Genomic DNA, 17,569 nt, shown 5'->3' with positions numbered 1-17,569 from the left:
TTTAAAAACAATCCCCTATTTACTCTATTTCCTTCTTAATGCAAAATTATTTAAATAGCAATAACTTAGAGTCCCACAGCAAGAGTGGCATCCAGGTCCATGAGCAAAATGTAACCTTACAGTGAAAAGTGTTTTATAATTAATTTCACAAGGGCAGAATTTCTCTTAATGGTGAATCTCATTATCAAAACACTCTGGCAAATTTTGTGATAAAATAATAATAATAACTGGTGATGTTAAAAAATGGGGGAAATATGAGGAGAGAAGGGTGTACATTTTACGTCAGCCCATGAATATCAGAAGAGCTACACAAAGAAACGCAATTGTCATGGAACTCTTGGTAGCTCCCTGCAGGCAGTCCTTGCTTTCAGAAGCCAATTTATAAAATTCCCAATAGATGCAATGGTGATTATCCAAACTAAAAAAGCATTAACCTAGGGTCTCTTTACACAGCCAGCTTCCCTAAGGCATTTCAGATAAAGTTTGACTTACACCTGATTTTTCAGAATAAGAGTATAAAATTACATAAACCTCCAGTTAACTTAGTCTTCACAATTCAATTTGAAAAAAAGATTTATGTTTTCAGATGTACTGAGGGAGAAGCTCATTATTGGTCAGCTACCAATGCATTGACCTTGAAGGTGCCAACACAGAATGCCATCAATATTATGTCGGTCTCATTTTAGGGTAACAATAAGACATGATGGGTATAATGGGTGGGGGTAAGACATGACCTCATCTTTGGTGCTTTCCACAAGGAGTGGGCCAAATTTCTGGAAGGGGGACCCCTATTCCTTTTTAACTTGTTGTTTCTGAGGAGGCTTCCTGGTGAGTCAATTATGAAGCTTCTGATCTATTCAGAACAACAACAACAACAACAATGAACATATCAGCTCAAGGAGCATAAAAGAGCCAGGTGAGGCTGATGGCAAACCAGCCTGGCTTCATTAAACATTAAACAGACACCTGTTCAAGGGGGCTCAGTATCTCAGCATTGGAATCTAGAGCACAGAACCCATTTAATGTTAGTAATTTTCACACTATTCATCTGCTGTTATAACACCCCTTGTGGTTTAGAAGGCCAGCTCACACTAGGACTAGACAATCTCGTCCTCTACAATGTCCTGGACCAGGCATGGAGAATATTTACAGAATATCATCTGAAGCAGAAATGAGTAGGGGCGAACTTGGACAGACAGGGTAGAGACAGACACAAAGTGGTGAACAGGAAGCTCCAATGCCTGTTGGAATCTCCATCCATTCATGAGAAGATATTTCACATTCCACTGAAGATATGCAGTTTTCCCTGGTGACAACCACTAGATTATCATTTAAATCACCATTTCAGGGAAGCAATGACTAATGCCATTTGTAACCAGTTAGCATAATTCCTTGCATCAATTTTAAGCTTACTCAAATCGGAATAAAAATGGTTTTAGAAAGGAGCAAATTTTCTTCAAAAATTATCTGCGAAAAATAACTACATGCCTCAACATGTTGGACATTTCCAATAAAAAATCCATTGTTAAAATGTTCAGAAGATAAAAGTCTATCATGGAGTTATTCACTAGGAAAAACTTACGAGCATTTGTTCTGGGCCTTTGGGGATCACGGTACAGTAGAGGATGCAGGACGCACAATGCAGCTGGGGACAAACTACAGGTATCTACCAAAAGAGACATTAATCCAGGCCAGCTTCCCTGGTCCATTACCAGTTGATTCTAAATCAGTGCTACAGACTAACTGTGCAGGGCCTCGTCAGAGGACAAACAGATCAGTATTCCTGGTGACTGCAAGCTTCTCAAAATTGGCAGAGCTACTTCTGGAACTTGAGGAATAAAGCCTCCGATAGAAATGCAGAAATGTGGGCACTGGATTGGAGAAATAGCTTGAATATAAACATTGTATCATGCAGAGTAAATAACGCTCACTGCCATAACACACAAAAAAATTCCAATGTATTAGCACAGTAAAGCTTTGTCACTTGTGTCCCTTATGTAAATTGTCGTGTAGGCAAGCATCCCTTACCTGTCTTGGAGTTATGCCATTTAGAGGATGTAGACACCAAGCTCATCATTTAGGGGAGGAGAGGAGGAGTCAAAGCAGCTTCTAATTTCCTTAACCTGGAGGTGACATGTCACACTGTTCACAGTCCACCCGCCAAAACTAGTCATCAGCCCGGAGGGAAGGGAAGTGCGTGAATATCTGGGAACAATGGTTGTCATCAGTTGGAATTAAAAAGTGAAACACTGTCTTGTTCTAATGAGGGATGGCAAGATATGAACACAAAAAAGTTGATTGGTCTGAACATACAGTTCTTTTGATAGACCTGAAACTTTGATTTCATCTTGTAAGTAGCTAAGAGGAATTAGAGGGCATTATAATCCAACAGGCAAAATAAATAAACGAGGACAGTGTGACTGGGGTGAAGCCTCCTGTACCAGGTTACAAAAGGTAAGAACAAAGAAGGTGACACAAACAATTGCCTCCATTTGTTTCTTCAAGATGAGATTGCATGTTTTCCTTTATTCTCTCCAGCCCTTTGCAGCAAACATTTGTGAGTATGTGTATCTGTGTGAGTACATGTACTATTCAATAAATATACATTGAGAACAGAATTCATGCCAGACATTGTTACGTGCTTGGGATACACCAGTGAACAAAAGAAACAAAATCTTTGCCTTGTAGCAGTAGGAAATTTTCTAATTTCTTCACATCCCTAAGCATTGGATTGACCAATATACTACCCTCATGTACCTGCCTCTGTAATGAGCAATCTACCACAAGTTCCTCTATTTACATGAAATAACTTCTTCCATTAGAGGCACCATGTTTATTTTTGAATCAAAGATTATTTGAAACAAAGATTATAGAGCAAGGACTAATAATTAGATTAGGGATGCCTGGGTGGCTCAGCTGGTTAAGTGTCCAACTCTTGCCTTCAGCTCAGGTCATGATCTCACAGTTTGTGAGTTTCAGCCCAGCATCAGTCTCTGCACTGACACTGAGAAGCCTGCTTGAGATTCTCTCTCTCTCTCTCTCTCTCTCTCTCCCTCTCTCTCTCCCTCTCTCTGCCCCTTCACCACTCGCATTGTCTCTGTGCTTCTCAAAATAAATAAATAAACATTAAAAATTATTACATTACAAGACTAATAATTAGATCTTAGATCAATAATCTTTGAAACAGATATTGACCAGATAGAAAAAAATAGTCGCCTTTATCCTTAAAAATCATGGTTAGATAAAACCAGTCTGATAAAGACTGTAGGACCAAATTTATAGCTTAATGGAGACAGATTCATTTTCTTGCTGCAACATGGGAGGCACTTCAAAGCAGCTGTGCAATGGCTCTCATCAAACAAAGGAAGACACAAGGTTATTGTAGGATTCAGGGGGAGGGTAGAGTTTAGGTAAAATTTAGGTGAAATAAAGTTTTGACTGGCTCAAAGCAAAGTAAGAGCTTGATGTAAAGAGGCTTACATCCGGGCTGGATGGCAAATTGGACTCAAGGTTCTGTTTCCTTGGAAACTACAAAAGTAAGATAATTTAGAGTGTTTTATTTAAAAACTCCTTATCTGTAGTTCTGAATGTGTGGGTTAGCAATTCAGGTTGTCTCAAAGTGACTCAGATCCTCTATGCAAAATGGTTCCATTCTTATTCATAGGGTTTTTAAACAGCAAGGTTTCTGACATTTCTGTGATTTTAGGAAACAAAATACTTTCTTAGAACTATGCCCTTATGTTAAGCAACAAAATCAGTTTTGGCAGGTTCCTGGTTTCCTCATTTTTTTTCACCCGCATTAGACCTACATAGAATCAACCCCTAAGAGGCAATGGGGAACTATAATCTCGACCCTCTTCCTCCACGCGGTATCTTCAATATTTATTGAATGCCTACTATAAACTAAGTGCATACTATAAACAAGAAAAAAAGAATGAAGCAAAAACAAACAAACAAACAAAACTGGTCCCTGCCTTCAAGGAGCATCCCCTCACTTCACATAAAAATGATAAGTGGATCACACCAGAGGACACCCTTTAGATGAAAGGATTTCTTTTAAGTTCTCTACCTTTTGTTCACCTTACTGTTAGAAGTAGATGACCAAGTGAATAATGCATCAATGTTGCCACAGGCAAGGGTCTTAAAACCAGAAGTGTTGCCGTTAAACTAGTCCTGCTCTGCGTAACCAGTCATAACGAAGCTGAAGACACACAGGACCAGAAAACAGACTGAGCATCACAGGAAGGGAAGTTTTTTCTCAACAGTGGAAGGGCATCTCTCTTTACCATAATTTGTCTAGTTACTAATCATCTTTCATGTCTCCTACACAGTTCCAATTTCTCTGCCAATCCTCCCCTAACTGCCAGAGGCCACACTGACTCTTCACCTTCATAGGTTGCTTTCGTAGTTGGAAGCAACAAACCAGTGGTAAACTCATTGTCCCCTATGTGGCTAATTAGTAAGTTCCTAAGAAAGTATGTTTGCTGATACATTCTGTATAGTGCAGTAACCTCGTGAATATGATACTGCATAAGTCATGGGCAATGTGTAAAGTGGATCAGCTATAATTGCTGTTCACCTTTGTGTTCCAAGACAGTAGGTTAGGAAGATTCGATAGGAGTCTGCTGAATTGATGCATGGGCAGAGAGATGTATTTCATTGCATTTTGTGACAAGCAACTTCATGCCCCTTTTGTCAGATTATATTTTTTACAGTGGCAATAAATTGCAGTTTACGTATTTAGAATCATTTCAAAGTCACTGATCCAGGTGGAATCCTAGATTCCTGACATTTGAAGGGAAACCTAAATTTCACTCTTTACTCAAGAAGGGTAATGAATGGTCTCTTCAAGGAAATGTAGCTAATAGGCATAAATATATGGCAAGACTGAGATGACTCAAGCCTTAGAAAAGGGAACAGGAAGAAGGTTATAGGGAAATTTGTCCTTTATACAAATAAGTAACCAATTTAACCTAATCTTTTAGGTTGAGTCAATGGAATAGAAGTTAGGGCATCAATAGAATACGTGAGATTGGAATATGAATAAGGAGCATTTTTATTAGAGAGAGTAAATGAGAAAGAGAAGTAACAGGTCCAATAACTAACGTTGCTGAATGTCAGACTTGGTTATTAAAAATTAGCTTTCAGATTACTACCAGGTGATCATATCAACTGGTAATAAGGGCAGTCACTTTCTTCAATGTGTATTTATTTTTGAGAGAGAAGGGGGGGGTAGGGGTGGGGCAGAGAGAGAGGGAGACACAAAATCCAAAGCAGGCTCCAGGCTCTAAGCCATCAGCACAGAGCCCGACGTGGGGCTTTAACCTACGAACTGTGAGATCGTGACCTGAGCCGAAGTTGGACACCCAACTGATTGAGCCACCCAGGCTACCCATGCTTAACTTAAAAAAAATTTTTTTAATGTTTATTTATTTTTGACAGAGAGAGAGAGAGAGAGAGAGAGAGAGAGAGAGAGCATGAGCAGGGGAGGGACAGAGAGAGAGGGAGACACAGAATCCGAAGCAGTTTCCAGGCTCTGAGCTGTCAGCACAGAGCCCGACGAGGGGCTCGAACTCACAAACTGAGAGATCATGACCTGAGCCGAAGTCAAATGCTTAACTGACTGAGCCCCCAGATGCCCCTGGGCAATCACTTTTAATAGTAGGGCTTATCTTTTCTCTTCTGGGTGTCTCAGGCACATAACATATAAATGCTGACTGTTGAAACATTAGTTCTACATGATTCTCTTGACTGCCATTTTGTCCTGAGTTTGGTATGAGCTGCATGGACTTGCTGAACAATAAATGAAAAGATGTTACGCCATGCGGTTGCCTTCTGTTGCCATTTGGAGTCAGTCCCCTGAATGACTAGGAGAAGGAAGAGCATACCAGTGCCCTTAAATCTAGGCCAGAATGAGCTAATTCCTATCACATTCACCATCTCCACAAGTGAAACATTTTATGATTTGAAGCACGACACAGACAATGCTGAGCACAGCGTGCGACGCTGTGTGGGCAGCCTTCCCTTCCTCTCCAGCCTCTCTCAGTGCTGCTTCCCACCTCTCCACTTCCGTTCCTGGGGTTTCACAGCTACTTTTTTCATGAGGCTTACCTGTAATATGGCTCTTGGGCATTGAGTCCTAAGCTTCTTACAACTAAAACAGTTAGCGGCAGCCACAAGTCCCACGCGTTGTTTTGAACCTTTCCTGCAGCTCCCATGTTTTCTCCATTGTTAGTTGCATCTGTGTTCTTCCCTCCAGGCTTCTCAAGAGAAGTGTTTGTGTGTGTCATTCACTGTGATATCATCTGTAATGCCTGTCAAAGTGCCCTATGAAATAAGAACTGAATAAATAAATGCTTACTGGATTTAAATAATAATGCCAGGAAATCATACAGTTTCAAAAGTCAGCTGATAACTCTTTTTGTTCTTTTCCCTCAAATGTTCACAAAGCTCAGAGATCACTTGCAAACACCATATCAAGTAATTGACTTCTGGTCATATATCTTCTAGGACCTTCTACTGCAATCGATTTGCCCTAAATCAGCTATGCTGGAATCATATTAAAACGTAACTTAAAGCCCTAAAGGAGTATTGAGAGTAAAGAAAAAACATTTTATTGTATTTTATTTTTATTTTTAATGTTTATTTATTTCTGAGAGAGACAGAGAGAGACAGAGAGAGAGATGGAGCATGCGCAGGGGAGGGGCAGAGAGAGACGGAGACACAGAACCTGAAGCAGGCTCCAGGCTCTGAGCTGTCAGCACAGAGGCCGGATGTGGGGCTCGAACTCACAAACCATGAGATCATGACCTGAGCTGAAGTTGGTCACTTAACCGATTGAGCCACCCAGATGCCCCCCAAAAACACTTTATACTATGGACAGAAAGAGGCCATGGGAATCCAGCCTGGCTGTGCGGGCTCCCTGGGGGCAGTAAGGGGAGGTAAGATCAGAAGCGGAGCCACAGCACTCCCATCTCCTATGGGTTGGGAAACAGGGCTAGATGCCCAGCACAAAAAAGAATGACAGAAGGCAGAAACCAGCAAGGAGTCCAGCTGGAAATCGGGTGCCTGGAAGGGTGGGACACATCCACCTAACCCCTCCCTGGTGGTCCTCAATTGAAAAGGATGCAGCAAAGTTCCTTGGGCAGTTTTCTCAAATCTAATCACAAGTCTCTCCTGTCACCAAAGGACAGATTGGAATCTCTGGAGAGGAAGACCTAAGAGTAATATTTTGACACTTTCTCTTCATAATTCACAAATATGAATTAACATGTTTGTCTATCTGGTGCCCCATATTCACAGCTGCCTCAGGTAAGAGCTAGCAAAGTAAACAAAGAAAATAAAGTGAGTATGAGACAGTTTCTCACAGTGGTTAAGTGCTAAGTTCCAGAGGGAATCCATGACAGATCCAGTCCCACCAGGTGGACCTGTGTGACCATAATAATATGTTTAGCCTGCTTGAAGTCCAGTTTTATTACCTACTGAGTAGAGGTCATTACCGAATCTGTTGCTGTGAGGACTGAATGGGATGACCTCTCCAAGGCACCTGACACAGCCTTGCACAGACTACAGCTCTATGTGTTGGCTGCACATACTAAGAGCAAAATTAACTATAACCACAAGCAGAACACCGAGGCAGCACAGGGACTGTTCAGGGAAGGTCAGTGGTAGATTTCCTTAAGGAAATGGCAGTGGAGGCAGCACAGGCATATCCAAGTTGTAGCCCTCTTCAAAACCAATAAGCCAGAATCACTGGAGAGCTATTCGAGATCAAAGTACTATTTGCTCAGTATTTTATCCCCTGTAATTATCAAAACACTCAAGATGCACTTTTTTAATAAATAAAGAGCAAAGCTAATCCTTAGTGGACTATATGTTATGTCAGTACAGCATCCCCACTGGAGCAATGCTAAGCACAACAAAAGAAATCTGAGGTAGTAACTTGTAAAACAAGTCAGAGGTCCTGATCACAGGCTGTGAACTTCATGGCCAAGTTCTGTGTCACCTGAAATCATAGGAAATCACAAATTCCAGGATCCTTCTCCTTAGAATAAAAAAGGGAAAATCAGGTAGAGGTCCGAGAGATTAGTGATAATTACTGTTCAAATGGTCAGAGTTAGTCTTGTCCCCTCTTAAATGTAGGTTTCCGTTAAAAAGACATCTTGGCAAAACCAGAAAAGTTCACCTATGCCCACTATGCACCACTTTGAGCCCCCTCACTCATTTCTGCACAAGCCCTACTATTAAGACAAAGAAAAGTTTAGGTTATCTAGGACTCTGTATAACAATGTATCAGCACAATGTTATTAAACACTTATTCCAAATAGAATAGATTTCAATTACCCAGTCAGTGAACAAAGGTTTACTGAAGTTCTTTTTGCTTCCACCTGCTCACCACTTGGTTTAGGAAACCACTTACTGTGGAGGGAATTATTAAAATAATCATGAAAGATATTGAAATATGCAAACAATAAGAGGGTTATTTATAATAATATTCAAATATTATTGAATGTTCAAAGTTTTATAAGTTGGAAATATATAACTTCTCTTTGATTTTTTTTTAAAAATTTTAATGTTTTTATTTACTTTTGAGACAGAGACAGACAGAGCATGAGCAAGGGAGGGGCAGAGAGAGAGGGAGACACAGAAACCAAAGCAGGCTCCAGGCTCTGAGCTGTCAGCACAGAACCGGACACAGGGCTCGAACTCATGAACTATGAGATCATGACCCGAGCTGAAGGCGGACGCTTAACTGACTGAACCACCCAGGCGCCCCAACTTCTCTTTGATTTTATAGACTTGAAAATAGCTGTGGAAAGATATTTGACTGTCATTCTTTAATGAAATTTGAAGTATTGCAAATGCTACATGCATATATTCATCATCTAATACTTGAATATACTAAAATAATATCAGAATTTACATTCAGCATAACAGAACTGCAGAGACAGACAGGGAGAATTTTGTTAGTTCTAAACTATTCTGTGAAGAACCAGTCTTATCTCTGAGTGCAGAATCTTTCCCATGCCCTTTGCACACACAGATTACACTTTAACTTTACTGGGTGTTCATTATGCGTAAAGGTTGATTAAGCCTTTGTGGGAAACTAAATTGTAGTAAAAACCCACTTCAACTGCTCTAATTAGAGGTATTTAGGGCTTCCTGGTTAAGGGAATTTATACTTATTTTTTTCTAGATGCAACTTTCACAAAAGATTCATAAATTCAGTGATTTTTTTTAAAGAATACACAGGTTTCAACAAATGATTTAGATTTTCTAATGGTTGGTTAAAAATATATCATAATTGGGGCGCCTGGGTGGCTCAGTCAGTTAAGCGTCCAACTTTGGCCCAGGTCATGATCTCGCGGTCCGTGAGTTCGAGCCCCACGTCAGGCTCTGTGCTGACCGCTCAGAGCCTGGAGCCCGTTTCAGATTCTGTGTGTGTCTCTCTCTCTCTGCCTCTCCCCCGCTCATGCTCTGTCTCTCTCTGTCTCAAAAATAAATAAACACTAAAAAAATTAAAAATATATATATATCATAATGTTTGTGGTCATTTTGCTGAGCATTTTTATTAATTGTTTTAATGATAGCTATAATGTTGACCCAGGACACTGAAGAGTACCAGATTTAATTCAGTCTTGCTTAAATTTAACTGTCAGAAGTAGGGAAAGGATACTAGAGTGGAAATAGCTGATAAGAATTCAGAATCCATCAGTGTTGGTATTACATCGTACTGGTGCATTTACAAGTGAGGATCTAAGAGGTGATGGCATCATGTTGCCATGTTTATGACAACAAAGTAAACTTTCATGTGATGGAACTGAGTATTCCCTTTTGAAAGTAACCAAAATGAAATGTTACCCTAACACTGACTGATTATATCACTCTGTATAGATACCATTTAAGGGCAACTGTGAATTTTACACCTGAAAAATATTGTTATGATGATTCTTCAAAGTATTATCATTGAACTCTTCCACCACCATGGGCAAGACTAATGCTGGAGAAATGAGACTGGCCTAGGGCCACACTGAGAAATGACCTGGGGTGCTATTTCATTTGGTGTCCTGGTACATATCTGGAGTTCTAAAACACCATGGAGATGTTATAAACATGACCATCATAATAATGGCTAAAACATAGAGTGTTTGCTATGTGTCAGACACTTTTCTAAAGTATTTGCATATATTACCTTATTTAATACTTACAACTTCACAAGATATACATTATTATTATTATTATTATTGTTATTAACCATTATTATTATTTACAGATTACAGGAAAGTGAAGCACAAGAGAAGATAAGTAACTTGTCCAAAAAGTATATTGTGTTTACCAGAATTCCTCCCAGGACAAGTATTCTCTATTTTTGGAAGGAATGCTTTGATCAGCCACTTGGTATAAGAAGCAAGATTACCATTCTCTCCTAAACACAACAAACACACACAAAAGACTTCCTTTAAACAGAATAAATGATCTTTAATTACCATTTCAAGAGGATGGGTCATGTTACCTGTGGGGAGTTTGGTTTGCTGAATAGAGTAGGCAAATTTTCTTCCAAAGCTAAAGTAATTAGAGCCACATTGCTCCCTTCACTCCCTTTAATTCAAAGCCTTGGGCATTGATAATGGAAACATTTCTACTGAATACATTGATCTCCTGATCAGAAATTCCGTAGGCTTTGTCACTGTTCTTTAGAGTAAGAATTTGATGCCAGATGAGAAAAAGAAATGAAGAGAAGAAGGTATGATCTCGACTGTCAAATTTACTTTGTAAACTTCCCATAAATACAGAAATGTAAAAAGAAATAGTCCAATTTGAAAAGTAGAAAGTAAAAAAGTTTGAATAAAATTGAACAAAATCTCAGAAAACCATGGGACAAATTCAAATATATAAATATATATAGTAGTCACAGAACAAAAGGGAAAAAATAAAAGTAAAGTAAGTATAATTACTTAAGGAAATAATAGCTGGGATTTCCCTGATTTGATGAAAGAAATTATTATATAGATGCAAACATTTCAAGGAATCCAAATGAGATAAACACAAAGATTTATACATGTAGATACAACACATTCAAGCCACTGAAAGTAAAAGAGTGAATCTTGAAAGCAGCAAAAGAAGAATGATACATGTCATACTAGGGAATAACAATGTGATTAATAGCTGACTTCTCATCAGAGACAATGGAGACTGGAAGTCAGAGCAATGACATATTCAGAGTGTTGGAGAAAAAAAAATCTGCCCACAAAGTAAAATTACCTTTCAAAAACGAAGGTGAAACAAAGAGTCATACATAAATAAGAACTAAGATAATTCATTTTCAAAAGACCTGTCTTACAAGAAATACTAACAAAGTCTTTCAGGAGGAAAGAAAATGACACCATACGGTAACTTGAATCCACAGGAAAAAATGAAGAGTAAAAGCCTTGGAAAACAGGTGAGTAAATATAAAAGACCATATGTTTTAGAGTGAGTGTGTCCCACCCCCCACATTAATATTTTGAGATTCTAGCCCCTGATATGATAGCATTAGGAGGTAGCAACTTTGGAAGATAATAGGTCACGAAAGTAGAACATTCATGACTAAATACGTGTCCTTATAAAAAAACCCCAGAGAGCACAGTTGCCCTTTCCACCATGTGAAGACATGGCAAGAAGACAGTTGTCTGCGAAGCTGGAAGTAGCTCTTGCCAGACACCAAATATGCCAGTGCCTGGGTCTTAGACTTTTTAGTCTCCAGAACTATGAGAAATAAATGTTTGTTGTTTATAAGCTACCTACTCCTTGGTATTCTGTTATAGCAACCTGAACTATGACACTATATAAATATATATTTTCTCTTTTCTCCTTTTATTTTATTTTTAAAACATGTTTATATAAAGCAATAATGATAGCACTACTAGAGTAAATTTATAACATATATAAGTGTAATATATATTAATATTAGCACAAAGGACAGGAAGGAAATGGAGCTATATTAAAGCAAAGTTGCTATATTTTACCAGAATTACATTATTAACCTAAAGTAGATTCTGATAAGGTAAAATGTATATTATAAATTCAGGAGCAATCACTAAATAAACAACTCAAAAGGTACAGTTAATATCAACAGAGGAATTTTAAAAAGGCACAAAGTAAAAACATTTGTAAAACAGAAAAAGAAGACACGAAAGAAAGAAAAATGAAATGAGACATATAGGAAAAAAAGAATAAAATGATAGATATAAATCCAAACAGAGCAATAATTATATTAAATATGAATGGACAAAATACTCTAAAAAGTATTGGCAAAAGGCAGGGATTGTCACACCAAATAAAGAAGCAAGATACAACCATATGTTGTCTGCAACAATATAGAGAAATAAATGGAAAGTAAACAGATGGAAAAAGACAAACTGCAACATACCATCAAAATAACTGGAATCACTGCATTAATACCAGACTCAATAGACCATAAGCAATATTCTTAGAAACAAAAAGAGTAATTTCATAATGATAAAGTGCTTAGTTCATCAGGAAAATAAAAAAAAATTATAAAGTTATATGCAGATGGCAACTGAGTTCCAAAATATGTGAAGCAAAAATTTATAGATCTGAAAATAAAAATAGACAATTCAACACTTACAGTGGCCTTTAATAGTCCTCTCTCAGTAGTTGAAAGAATCAGATACAAAATCAGTATGAATAAAGGCTAACACTAAAAACCAAATTGATGTAACTGGAATTTATAGAGCATTCTACCCAAAAAAAGAATGAATCATATGCTAAATCATGTGTGACACAATGTGTGGAAACAGACTGATCATGTGCATAGTCATTGTGGTATAAGGCAGTTTTTTGCAGTAGAATGACAACATTGGGTCTGCCCTGGATTTGAATTAGGCTTACTAAATTACTAGCTGTTAAATTTTGGACAGGCTATTCAACATCTCTGAGATCGCAAATGATATCTCCTACTTCACAGCTTGTGGAAATAATTCAAGACAATATATGTAAATAAAGCAGGAATTACTTAATAAAAGGTAACTACCATTGTTATTACCATGAACACTCAGTGGTAGCCTATTAGTAATTATTTACTTATTTTGCCTTATTAAGCAAGAAGTAGAAAACACTTTTTCTACTCTAAGCAATGAATAAAAAACAACGGAAACAAAAATTTGATATAGGAACAAAAAGCAATAGCAAAGTATCTTCTCGTAGTTGAGAACACAAGCAAAGTGAAAGAGCCAATAAAGAAAGAAGTAAGTAATCTCAAAGAAAAATGTTGGCTATTTTATACATTTAGGTAGAGTGGAACTTTAAAATTGTCTCTTCTATCATCTTTGGAAGAAGTTATCAACTGAAGTTCTAGAGAATGCTCAAAGCACACAAACATACGTGAACATTTGTCCAAGCAGATACATGACTACCCCCACACAGACTTACTTCAAACATCCCTATGAGCAAAGGAGTTTACGTGGAATGGAATTTGTTTTTTACTAGACAAAAGTGAAGTCTGATTAAGTTAATATTCCAAATCTATCAATGGAAAAGTCAAGAGTACTAACTTGCATAGCTGAATTATTTCATCCACTCTTTTTTTTTTTTGTTTTAGCAAAAGAAACATAAATGGTAGAAAGGAACTTGGTAATGAAGAGGTTAACATTTTTTTAATGTTTATTTTATTTTTGAGAGAGAGATAGACAGAGAACAGCAGGGTAAGGGCAGAGAGGGAAGGAGACACAGAATCTGAAGCAGCCTCTAGGCTCTGAGCTGTCAGCACAGTGCCCAATGCAGGCCTCGAAGCCACGAACCAAGAGATTATGACCTGAGCTGAAGTTGGACACTCAACTGACTGAGCCACCCAGGTGCCCCTAAAGAGTTTAATACTAAACATATTTCCATCTATTGTGAGTCTTTGGGCCCAGGCACAGGATAAATCACTAGCCAAGATAATTTATACTATGGTTTCTGAAGGCAAATGTTATTTTAGAATGACAAGAAAACAGATTTGTTTCCAAGTTCATAATAAGTGGCAACAATTCCTTCATGCCTTCTACTTTAGTACTTTTATTTGTGTAGTTGTACTAGGAAAATAATAGCTACATTTTACTGGGATTTAATAAGTAGATAAAAAAACACCATGGCAAATATTCAGTAACAATTTAAGTATTAGTGAATTCCATGTTCACTGCAGGTAATTCATTAACATGAATATACATTCAATTATCTCTCATCTTCTAAGAATTTCAAACAGTATACTACAGAACAACAAAAAGGTGAATTTTACTTCACTCCAGGGAATCAGATGTAATTTTCTATTTACCTTTGGACCTCAAACAGGAGAAGAAATGAATTTCCAAGTATTCTTAACCCTTACTCATAGAAAGGGGATTGAGACTATTTAATCAATTAGGTTTCCTAACAGTTATTATGTGGTTACCATGTCACAAAACAGGGTGCAAGAATTACATTCAAGACATATAAGAGAACAAAAATCCTCTAAAAGAAGACTTGGGTGCCTGGGTGGCTCCGTTGTTTAAGTGTCTGACCATTGCTGTTGCTGTTGTTTTAATGGTTTTTTTTATTTACTTTTGGAAGATAGAGGGGTGGGGGGGGTGGAGAGGGAGACAGAGAATTCCAAGCAGTCTCTGCACTGCCAACACAGAGCCCAACGTAATGTTCAAACTCATGAACCATGAGATCATGACTTAAGCCAAAATCAAGAGTAGGATGCTTAACTGACTGAGCTACCCAGGTGCCCCAAGCATCCAACTGTTGATTTCAGCTCAGATCATAATCTCACAGGTCCATGAGTTCAAGCTCTTCATAGGTCTCCTCACTGTCAACACAGAGCCTGCTTGGGATTCTCTCTCTCCCTCCCTTTCTGCTCCCCACTGGCTCACACCCTCTCTCTCAAAGTAAATAAATAAACTTTAAAAAAAAACCCTTCCTTGACTAGTAGTTTTATTGCATATTAATAGATGTTCTATGAAATAAAAAGGTCTCATGGATAAATAAGTTTAAAATAATAAGGTTAAAAAAGTTGAACTATTTTTTCTCTCTTATTTATTTTCCTTTATTTTTTTCTTGCTACAGTACGTATCTCAATTTTTAATGAATGCATGTGCAGTGGGAATTTCCAAGAGGAAGATAGAGAATGCACTATCTTCCAAACTTGTGTGACTAATAAACCCAATTTTTCTGGATGATATTTTCAAAACTGTAGTTTGTGTCTAATTCTCTCTGTACACAAAAGGAAACTGCACTGCAGAGAAGTTACTCAAAATCACAGGTAATTGTAGGACTAGTACTAGGATCTGCATTTTCTGTGTCTAGAGGCAGAAATATTTTCATGACAATTCTCATTCTTCAGCTCATATCATAGTCTGTTTTCAGAAGAATTCCAACTTGTAAAATGTTAAGCCTTAAATTATCTTTATTATTGTTATTTTTTTTTTTGAGAGAGAAGGAGAGAACAAGCATGGGAGGGACAGAGGGGGAGAGAGAGAGAATCCCAAGCAGGCTCTAAGTCAAACTCAGAGCCAGACACAAGGCTGGATTACATGACCAAGAGATCATGACCTGAGCCAAAATCAAGAGTCAGATGCTTAATTAACTGAGCCACCTCGTTTGGTGCCTCAACCCTTAAATTTTTTTTTATATTACGATGAAATATATTGGGGTGCCTGGGTGGCTCAGTCAGTTAAGCGTCTGACTCTTAATCTCGGCTCAGGTCACAATCTCATGATTCATGAATTCAAGCCCTGCATCACACTCTGCTGACAGTGTGGAGCCGGCTTGGGAATTCTCTCTCTCCATCTCTCTCTCAGCCCTTCCCGTTCTCTCTCTCTCTCTCTCTCTCAAAATAAATAAATAAACTTAAAAAATTCACTCTGTGCATTTATTGAGTCACCAATTAAATCAACTTCTCAAGAAAAGGAAAGTGGCTATGATTCTTTAATTTTGAAGATTTTCTTTTATCTTTGCTTCCTTTATGTGAATCCCTAATTTTTCACTTCTTTTCCTCCTACCATACTGCACCCTGCAGGGCATATTTCTGTTGCATATATAATCTCACATTAGGGAGAGTACTCTTCTAAATAGAGCAGGCCCAATATTAACTCCAATTAATTGTATTGGTCACAGGTTGTATATAAGTGGTAAATTCAGTTCTCAGGATTAAAATAATTATTTCATGCACCAAACATTATACCACAGGTTTACACATATATTTTTTTGTTTAATCATTATAACCACCTTACAGCATGGGTAATGTTTTAGGATACATTTTATATATCAGAAAAGGAAACTTTAAAATTTTAAGATAGTTGTCCAAGATTGTACCCTAGTAATTCCTGGGTTGCAGTTCAAACACTGGCAATAGGACTCCTCAGTTACACTCTGCCAACTCACCTTATTGTTGGCTTAGCTTTTAGGTAGGTGATCCTGGCAGTTGAAATCAAGCCACCAAGACTAGAGTGATTAATTTGATGTTATGACTAAGAGAAGAGAAATCGTTACTGCAAGATGGACACCCAATCTGTCACTCAACACCATGTCAGTCTCACTTTTAGAAAAGCATCATTTTTATCTGTTTCCCCTAACCTCCAATCAAAGATGATGATTATATCCAATATCAATAACTTAATGACCAAGTAAGGATGAATATTCAGCTGTGTAATCAGTAAATACTGAGTTGTGACAATTTTAATAGCCCACCAGTAGGCAGAAAACATTTGAACTGAAGATATGAAAGATGACTTTTATGGATTGATATGTTGTTGAGTGTAGAAGAATGAATTCAAAACCACATTTGGGTATTTGAGAAATGGTCACTGCTCTTCTAATAAACATGTAACGAGCTCTCATATTTAAGGTGCCATTTTCACTTAAAGTAACAGTGTTTTTGCATACAGCTTATTGTTAGTTTGCCCTTCCAGATTCATCATCAGCCTCTCTGTGCCCTACTCTGCGCCTTGGGAGGTGACTTCCAAGGGCTGCTGTCATTAAGCTCCCCTGCTGTCTGGCTTCATGTCTACCCGCTGGGAGGCACTACCTGGGGTCTGAAGGTAGGAACAGAAGTAGGGCAAGGAATTTATTCCCTTTTCCGCTTCTCTATGTTGTTTGGTCCTTTCCTCTCATCTATAAGCACAGCTCCCTTCAGGGCAACATATCCTGTGGGTTCAGCTAACTGCTCCCTCTACTTGCCATTTTATACCTAAAAGTGGTAACTTCTTTTCATTTTTACAAGCCTGTGCCTCTGGCTGGTTTCCTTATTCCTGTCCACACCTCTGTAAACATCCCCTCCATTTAACCCTTGAGATATCCCCTTGACTAAGGCATCTGCATTCCAACTGGGCCCTGACATACCTTGTTTAAAAAAAAAAACAATAAACAAACAATGAAACCACACTCCTCTCCATGGTGGAAATGGCTTCTCACCACAATGCAGCAAAAATAATGTACTCACTGTACAATCTCTGAGGGTTTTGCTCATCTCCCTTGTGTTCAACAGCTATACCTGTGACCCACCTGAAAGCCTGTAGACTATTTCCCAACCCATTTGGTATAAATTTTTGTT

At 38.1% G+C, this 17,569-nt stretch overlaps 1 long non-coding RNA gene across 1 annotated transcript in view; it reads right to left on the bottom strand.

Annotated features, from left to right (window-relative positions):
* Positions 1 to 6,116: 6,116 nt before the first annotated feature.
* The window catches only part of LOC121016522 (uncharacterized), a 63,361-nt gene continuing 51,908 nt past the window's right edge, over positions 6,117 to 17,569 (bottom strand). Inside the window, exon 5 of the long non-coding RNA XR_005784332.1 lies at positions 6,117 to 6,327. This is a non-coding gene — a long non-coding RNA (uncharacterized LOC121016522). The remainder of the gene's footprint in view (positions 6,328 to 17,569) is intronic.

The sequence above is a fragment of the Herpailurus yagouaroundi genome, unplaced genomic scaffold (assembly GCF_014898765.1).
Source record: "Herpailurus yagouaroundi ecotype Mexico unplaced genomic scaffold, PumYag 211, whole genome shotgun sequence".
Taxonomy (NCBI): Eukaryota; Metazoa; Chordata; class Mammalia; order Carnivora; family Felidae; genus Herpailurus; species Herpailurus yagouaroundi.
The sequence above is the reverse complement of the archived record's forward strand: the minus strand, read 5'-3'. Positions and strand labels throughout refer to the sequence as shown.